Source organism: Eurytemora carolleeae, unplaced genomic scaffold, assembly GCF_000591075.1.
Source record: "Eurytemora carolleeae unplaced genomic scaffold, Eaff_2.0 scaffold1002, whole genome shotgun sequence".
Lineage (NCBI taxonomy): Eukaryota > Metazoa > Arthropoda > Copepoda > Calanoida > Temoridae > Eurytemora > Eurytemora carolleeae.
The window spans coordinates 122465-131982 of NW_019397883.1; the positions used below are offsets into that span (position 1 = coordinate 122465).

General features: G+C 31.7%; 1 long non-coding RNA gene across 1 annotated transcript; it reads left to right on the plus strand.

The window, feature by feature from the left end:
* Positions 1 to 5897: 5897 nt before the first annotated feature.
* Positions 5898 to 8889, plus strand: LOC111716218 (uncharacterized). Its single transcript, XR_002768435.1, has 4 exons — positions 5898 to 5983; positions 7370 to 7459; positions 8308 to 8330; positions 8813 to 8889. It is a non-coding gene; the product is annotated as an uncharacterized LOC111716218 (long non-coding RNA).
* The last annotated feature ends 629 nt before the right edge of the window (positions 8890 to 9518 follow it).

Consider the following 9518-nt stretch of genomic DNA (forward strand, 5'->3'; position numbering starts at 1 on the left):
AGAATAGGCACTTCATGTTATACTTAGAGATTAAACACTATAGAGGAGGCCCTTGATGTTATACTTAGAGAATAAAAACTATAGAGTAGGCACTTGATGTTATACTTGGAGATTAAACAAATAGAGGAGGCCCTTGATGTTATACTTAGAGATTAAACACTATAGAGTATGCACTTGATGTTATACTTGGAGATTAAACAATATAGAGGAGGCACTTTATGTTATACTTATAGATTAAATACTATAGAGTAGGCACTTGATGTTTACCCTAGAGATTAAACACTATAGAGGAGGCATTTGATGTTATACTTAGATATTAAACAACATAGAGGAGGCACTTGATGTTATACTTGGACATTAAACACTATAGAGGAGGCCCTTAATGTTATACTTAGAGATAAAACACTATAGAGTAGGCACTTTATGTTATACTTAGATATTAAACACTATTGAGTAGGCACTTGATGTTATTCTTATAGATTAAATTCTATAGAGGAGGCACTTGATGTTATACTTAGAGATTAAACACTATAGAGGAGGCACTTGATGTTATACTTAGAGATTAAACACTATAGAATTGGTCCTAAACGTTTACTAAGAGATTAAACACTACTGAGTAGACAGTTGATATTAAACGTATTTCCTCTATTAAATGGTTAGTTCTCTAAGACTACGTATTTCCTCTAGTAAATGGTTAGTTCTCTAAGACTACGTATTTCCTCTAGTAAATGGTTAGTTCGCTAAGACATCTTTTGATAATTAATCATCATATCGACAAGGAGTTTTACCTCAAGAACTTTTTATCCTCAAGAGCAACTGTTTTATTACGTTCTACGGATTTTAGCAATTTAAATATAAATATTTACTTCTGATGTTCATGACAATTAGCGTGTATTAGGTACAACTATTTACTTCATTTTCAAATATGATATTATTTATTAGAACTATTTTTCTATTTAGCTAAAGTGACCTTATATACGGTACAAAAATGTATTCTTCACCTTCAAACATGATATTTTAAATATATTTTCCTATTAAACTAAACCTCATATGTATAACTATGGTATTCTTTACAACTTTAGCCCAGCAAAAATATAGAAAAGTTAACTAAATCCCAGATGTTTAAGATATCTTTTTCACTGTTGAACAAATAGAGGTTTTGTACCTTTATCATAAATCTAAAGGTGGGTGGTCACCTAAATTCACATTAATATTTTTCCCTTTAAATGGCCAAATCTGGTTGGTTTATGGCCTGTAAACTAAAAAAGCAAAATCTACAAAACTAGATCTAATTGTTCTCAATACTACTGTTCCACTGTGACTAATAATGGATCAATGGTCTATAAAATAGTGTACCAGAATATATCCTAAATGTAGTTTTATTGACGTTTATTTGTATAATTTATTATTACAAATAAAATAAAATAAAAGTTAATGCACATTCCACACAATAGTATACATTGCAATGTTTAATCTCATTTGTTCTTATTCTATAAAGTGAAAACCAGAGAACTCTGGAATAGAAAGGCGACTTTAAAGAGAGAGACCGGCTAGACATGGTAGTTGAGCGGAAACTGCATTATATTGCTGAGACAAACTTTAGGATTCATTTGATACCTATGAGACATGTTTACGGTGAACAATTTGATAATAGAGCGCAAAGTCGTATTTAATCAAAGAGAATAGAATATATTTTAGAGGGGAATTTACTTGAAAAAGTGTAAAACGGCCATTTTATTGTACCGTTTCCATACTGCAGGTGTACTTCACATATTTATGCTATATAACCTTTTGGGCCCTGGAATATCATTTTGTTGAAAATCTAAAATTAATGTTAAAAGAAAACCAAATTTTGAAATAGGCTGGTTTTATAATTGACCAATGATCATTTCACATAGACTCTATGCCTTTTACTTTACAAACGATGATTTTCCGTTATAATTATAAATCAAATGATGTCTTTTATTCACCTAATTCATTATAGAGTTTATTTAACAGCTTTCACAAATTCTAAATTAAAATGAATAGTCTAGGGAACATACTGTATTAATGTACTCTACTGCATATAATTTGTGAACATTTACATGATTTGTACATTTTGAACTCCCTTTCAGGCTGAAAGGGACTGAAAAAATTCATACTCAAGAGATTCTCTAAATTCCCCTCTAATATATATTCTACTCTCTAACTTTTACAAATCAAACTGTTTTTAATTTTTTTTTGTAGTCGACCCCCCCCCCATTCCCCTCCTATTCTTTTTAATTAATATTTAGGTAAATAATAATATTGATATTATTTGATAATTATATACTTTAACCGTCAAATTAAACACAAACTAAATGTAATTAACACCCCCGCTGCACAAACAGGCGTTAGTAGAGGCTAGCGAGCTAGTGGTGATTTACCTATCCCCCCCCCCTCCTCCCCCTTACTACCCTGAAAGGGACTATATAATGTAATTGCAAGAGTGGCATGTCCGATTTACAACGGTGCCCATAACAGCTTTGTCTGACTTAATATAAAATAGGCATCCATGTTTTGTTTAATTAAAAATACTTATTTTCAAATTTTTGTTTCTCTACAAAAAGTCCCAATAGTATGTATTTCTGCTTCTAAAATGTAGAAAATATCAAAACTAACCACTGTAAAGCTAGAAAGCCGACGTTATCCTACAAATTAATGATCAGATAAAATTTTGAAGGGGCTTAAATATTTCTTTTTTATCATAGGAAACATGAAGAAATACTGAGAAGTTATAATGAAAAGGCTAGAATGGGATTTTCTTGTAAAAATGCAATATTTCCTAGCCTCGCAAATTAATCAATTAATCAATCTATTTCTGCAAAAATCTTCATTTTGCTTCGAATATGTTTTTTTTTTGTAGGGTACAAAAAAGGAGAAATTTTGGAGCGACATTTTGTTTTGGGCCTGACAGGAACGGTTTTGGCATGTCAAAAATAAAAATAAATATCACTTCCAGAAAGTTGGAATTTCTTAAATTTCACTAATAAACTGGAGGATTAAAAAGTGTTTAATCCGCCATTGTTTTTGCAGCAAAACCTAAAAATTAACTTTTACAAAGAATCTATAAATCTATAAATAGAGTGTTATTTGACGGATAAATACTTGACAAACTTTGTAACCTCGTAGCTTCTCAAGCTTTGTTTTCTACGCAGAGTTCATGAAGATCAAATTGTTTAGTTACAAATCATAAAAATCAAAACCATTTTATTCTTCTCAATAGCTATCCAATTAATGGAGTTATGATTGAAAACATAATGGAGTAATAAACCTATTTAATATCTATGGATGACCTATAAGATTAAAATTCTACTTACAATTTACTTTAGCTTGACTTGACTCTTTAGAGTTGTCCATATTCAACTTAATTGTGACTATTTATGTACATGTACGGATATATTTATGTATATTGTACGAATATATTTATGTACATGTACGGATATATTTATGTATATTGTACGAATATATTTATGTACATTTTACGAATATATTTATGTATATTGTACGAATATATTTATGTACATTTTACGAATATATTTATGTACATCGTACGTACGAATATATTTATGTACATTTTACGAATATATTTATGTACATTGTACGAAAATATTTATGTACATCGTACGAATATATATTCATGTACACTGTACGAATATATTTATGTACATTGCACGAATATATATTTATGTACACTGTACGAATATATTTATGTACAAAAAAAGTAAAGTAAAAAATTATTTATTTATGAAATATAACAAAAACATACAAAGTGTTTCAGGAGAAAATGTTAAAAAAAAACAAGAAAATAGAAATATAAGGAAAGCAAAGGAAAGGAAAGGATATGGTAAGGAAAGGATAAAGAAAGGAAAGGATAAGGAATGTTACATATTTATTGTTTACACTATATTTAATATAAATTGGTGGTGGATTGTAAGTATGTTTCGAAGATGAACTAACAACTTTTAAAAATACACATGTTTAGAGGTTAAATACTTCTCGTCAGTCTCATCCTTTGTGGGCAACCCTGTATATTTATAGATGTTAGGTACTTTCCCAAAGGATTTTTCTCCAAGTGGCAACTTCCCAAATGTGCATTTTCCCAAGCGGCGACTTCCCAAGTCTGTCCTAGGCTTCCCAAGTCTGTTCTAGCAGCGGCGCCTGCGCGGGTCCTATATCGGTGTTAGGTATTTTCCAAAGACATTTTTCCAAAGGTGGCTTCCTAAATGACAATTTCCAAAGCGGCAACTTCCCATAAGTTTAGTTAGGCCTTCTGAAGCGCCGTAGGCTGCCCCATTNATCAGTGTCAAAACGGACACTAGCAATCTATAGATCAATACCAGTACTCAAGAGTCAAGGTATGATCCAATTGTGTTAGCTATCAGTGTCAAAACGGACACTAGCAATCTATAGATCAATACCAGTACTCAAGAGTCAAGGTATGATCCAATTGTGTTAGCTATCAGTGTCAAAACGGACACTAGCAATCTATAGATCAATACCAGTACTTAAGAGTCAAGGTATGATCCAATTTGTATGTTTCAACATAACCAAATTACTCAATTCGTATTTAAGGTTTATATGTGACAAGTTAAAGTTAATAGAGGTAATTACAATTCCTACATGATTAAGGTAATCATGTTACGTATTACAGATGTGCGTATTTATAGGATCAGCGAGGATAAATAACACAGTTATCTCCACATATGTTTATAAGCTGAATGTACATATTGCAGGGTTTAAGCTAAAACCATGTTACATATTCATCTGAAACGCAGTTCAAATGAATAATGGGTTTTTACGTAGAAGTTTACAAACATAAATAATTAAAAGTTCGGTGATAGTGATGGACCAAACCTCTGTAGAGAAGAAAAGTAGATGTTAGTTCCACATTTTATTGAAAATATATTTCGGTCTAGGTTGACCCTCGTCAGTTCTTGAGATTTTTTCTGTCATAAAAATTAAAAACCATTCGATAATTAATAATGTAGAATGTACTGCCAGTTATACAGAATATCATGTGACCCTGTATATATTACAGATGCACTACCAAAATAGTGAACAACTCCATTAATGACCTATTAGATAAGGTTAGGAAATTTTAAATTCTGTTTAAAACAAATATTACTCAGAGGAACACACATTGCTAGTTAAATGTCACATAAACTTGGAAAAAAATGAGTAACGAAAAATTAAATATACATACAAATTTTAGATTTGTATATGGGTGGCAAACAGACATTGTTTTTATACTTCAAGATTGAGGGGGGGATGTACTAGCTAGTCAGGTTTTATCATATTTAGGTTTTGAATGGAGAGTTACTTAAAACGTGTACTAGCTAGTCAGGTTTTATCATATTTAGGTTTGGATCAAGATTAACCCTTCTCCAGGTCCTCCTTGTAGCTGGACTTTACCTGGATCCAGCCCAGAGTATTCGTTGCTATTCTTGCAGGTAATTCAAGATTTTATACAGGGGGGTTATACTGAAAGTGCATCGTGCAATAATAGGGACCGCAACCGGATAAACTGAAGTTAGAATTCTTTTAAACAATTTTATTTTTGGAGTTTGCGATTTTATATTTTTCCTGAAATAAAAAATTTCCTTAAATTGTGTGAAAACTAAAACTTAGTATTAAGAATTATGTTTTTTGCCATTTTCTTTAGAGAACTTCATCGTTCTTTTTAACCAGCAATATTTAATTTAATGCTTTTATAGTGTGATTTTTAATACGTGTTTTTTATCACATATTTCAAATTTTCGTCTAACAATCTGAGTTCATTGTAAAATTGGAGTAATTTATTGATATTATAAATAATATGTTTATATGTATATAGTAGATATATATTATATAAAGTGTATTTATTTTGTATGAATAGCACACAATGATACATCCTGGAAATACTAAATGTAAAGGTCTGTAGACCTTTTCAACAGTCAGCTGTAATCGTTCATCCTGCAAAGATGTAAGCAAAAAATACTCAACCCTAAACAGGCTGGGGGAAGCGTTTGGCGCCCCCCCCCCCCCTGTAGTTTTTTTGTCCTGGCACCCTTATTTTTGACACTATCACCGCGAAATTTGTTGACTTTTAATGAATTGTAATTTGAAGGATTTTTCGTTAACATTTTTTTTTTATTTTTAGGGTAGAATACAGGGCGGAAAAAAAAGTCTGGTCTGTGGAAAAAAAATCTGAAATAACCCATAACCTTTTTGCGACTAAAGCTACAAAACTATATTTTTTAAAAGCCCTTGAAAATTGCATGTAGAAACACGTGTCACAAATGATATTTGTGTAAAACTTTTTTACCATTTTTAGACATTTTTTTCAACCCTCCCTAGCACCCAAACTATTAAAGTTATCTATGAGCTGGCCATGAAAATTGGGCTATGAACATGCATTTTAACCCTTTACCTATTCTCTAAGGCCTTTTTCTAGGGAGGGAATTTGGCTTGTTGGTCTGGGTGTTTGTTTGTTTGTATCCAATAAACGTCAAAACGGCTGAACCGATCGGGCCCAAATTTTTTATGGGACATCACGTGACCACAGGGAAGGTTTATGAATGATCAAAATTTCAAATATTTGTCTCCATCAAAATTCGATCTTCATTAAATTTTTAAAAGTTTTGAAAATCCACGAAATTATTTTTGTTTTGTTTTACGATGTGCACATAGAGAACATGTTCACAATTAATTTAGAAGATGGGCGCGAAGCGCCCTATAAGGCTACTATATATATATATATACATATCAGTTGAAACGCAACAATGCTTTTATGCAATCATCAGTATGAATGATTTGAGAATTTTTCACAGATGTTTCGCGGATTTTCGCAAGATGTTAAATAAATTTTCAAATTAATGTTACATATAGATACATACAATAAAACAAATATGACGTTAAAAAAATATATATATTTTGTTTGTGTTTGTGATGGGGGGGGGGGCGGTGTTAGTGACCTACAGCCGCTCCCAACCGTATCATTTAGAAAAATCTAACAAAAACATGTTAGATTTTCCCGAAACACACAAAAATGGGATTCCACAATTTTGCTGATTCCATGATGCTACCTCAGAAAATTCAAAACATAAGTCTATATCAAAAATTGCCGTTTTGTTGTTATTTAAATAAATAGGATTATGTATAATGTCAACTTTGTTGTTATTTTAAGGGATACGTTTTGAATGGAGAGTTACTTAAAACGTGTACTAGCTAGTCAGGTTTTATCATATTTAGGTTTTGAATGGAGAGTTACTTAAAACGTGTACTAGCTAGTCAGGTTTTATCATATTTAGGTTTTGAATGGAGAGTTACTTAAAACGTGTACTAGCTAGTCAGGTTTTATCATATTTAGGTTTGGATCAAGATTAACCCTTCTCCAGGTCCTCCTTGTAGCTGGACTTTACCTGGATCCAGCCCAGAGTATTCGTTGCTATTCTTGCAGGTAATTCAAGATTTTATACAGGGTGTCCCACGAAACATGACAGTTGGTATAAATAGATTAGAATGTCTTCTTCCATAATTTGATAAGTTTTTTAATACGAAAGACAATAATAAAAATTTTATTTAGGAGTCATATTATAGTAAAATTGATTTCAAAGTAAAATATACTAGGGCAAAAGATTTTTTAAACGAAATAAACTGCAAACAGCCTTTGGTATCTAATACAGTGCATGGAAGACGACATTTAAAACTATTTATCAACTGTCATGTTTCGTGGGACACCCTATAGTATCTGTATAAGGTTAGGTAACCTGTGATAAATTTAATCATAGATTAATAGCAATACAGATAGAACACTAGATGTTGCCTTTTCAAGATTTAAGGTTTATTCGTTCACAACAATCCTGAGGCAGACGTCTAAAGGAGTTACGCACATGCTCTCGTTCTGTCCTGTCATTCGACGCAGCGTTTGGGCTTCTGCCTTCAGGGTTGTTGTCAACGAAAAACCCCTTAAACTTGAAAAGACGACATATAGTGTTCTATCTGTATTGCTATTAATCTATGGAATTTACCTACAGTAGAAATGTCCTCCTGATAATTCCACCACTCATTGATCCATATACTGTTAAAAAAAAAATTTCAGAGAATTATTGTGTTTCTCTGTTAAAACAAAAGCAATAGTTTTTATTGATTTGTAAAAAAAAGTTGTTTTCCAAAAAGTTAAAAGTTCAAACTTCCCATCACTATTACTTCCAGTTGCACTGTAAATGTCGTCTTTATACCAACAGATCAAATTCTAAATTAGTGAATATTTAATTTTATCGATTGATATAAATTATTATTTTTCAGTCAAGGTGGGAACTGCCTGCAGGGTAAGTTTTAATTTCCTCCAAAAAATGGAGTGTTCTCAAAATTAAAAGGGGTTTGGGCTGAAAGGCAAATATTCAAAATTAATCTGTGATGTAATCATTGAAAGGCAAAAATTCAAAATTAATCTGTGATGTAATCATTGAAAGGCAAATATTCAAAATTAATCTGTGATGTAATCATTGAAAGGCAAATATTCAAAATTAATCTGTGATGTAATCATTGAAAGGGAAATTTTCAGAATCGATCTTATAACCTGATCAATGAAAGGCAAATATTCAGAATTGATCTGTGATGTGATCAAAGAAAGACAAATATTCAGAATTGATCTATGATTTGATCAAAGACAGGCAAATATTAATGACTTGATCAATGATAAACAATCATATCAAGAATTGATCAATGATTTAATCAAAGACTGGCAAATATTAATGACTTGATCAATGATAAACAAATATCGAGAATTGATCTGTAAATTGATCTTTAGAAGATTCTGAGTACGGGTATGGGGGTTTGATACAATGTCCGGCCAACACCAGGTAATGTATCATTTAATCAATCAATCAATCAAGTAAAGTATTGTTTTAATCAATCAATAAAAAAACAGTAACGCCCATCAAACTATAGATCAAAACTTTTTAAAGGGTTGAAAGGGACTGTATGCATAGTTTCGAGTGACCCTGCATGCAAACGTGACAATGCCCGATTCACAACGATGCCCTTTAAAACTTTATCTGATCAATTATGTGGAAAATATTTTCGTTTTTCTAGGTTTAAAAGTGTTTTATTTTGATAATGTTTTCCTTCTATAAAAATGTACAAGTCAATTCAGCAGAGAATCCACAATTGAAAATAATCAGTTTTCAAAACGATAAACATTAATATATTATTCATACTTTATCATGCAAAGCTTTGTTGTGAATCGGGCATTGCCATTTTTCCATGAAGAGCACTTGAAGTTACGCTTACACCCGGGTAGAATCTTAGAGTCTGAAACCTAGTCTTAGACGCCGGGCCGACCTCCTCAGACCCTCTGTTTTTGGAAAAAAATATCAAATTTCAACAAATATATGGAATATGAGCAAAAACCATTAAAATATTTGAGCATTCCTCTCCCCATCCCTTTCTTCAAGCACCCCTCCATATGTCCCAACCCCAGTTTCTGCTGTTTCCCCCCAAGTCTGATAGAGGTC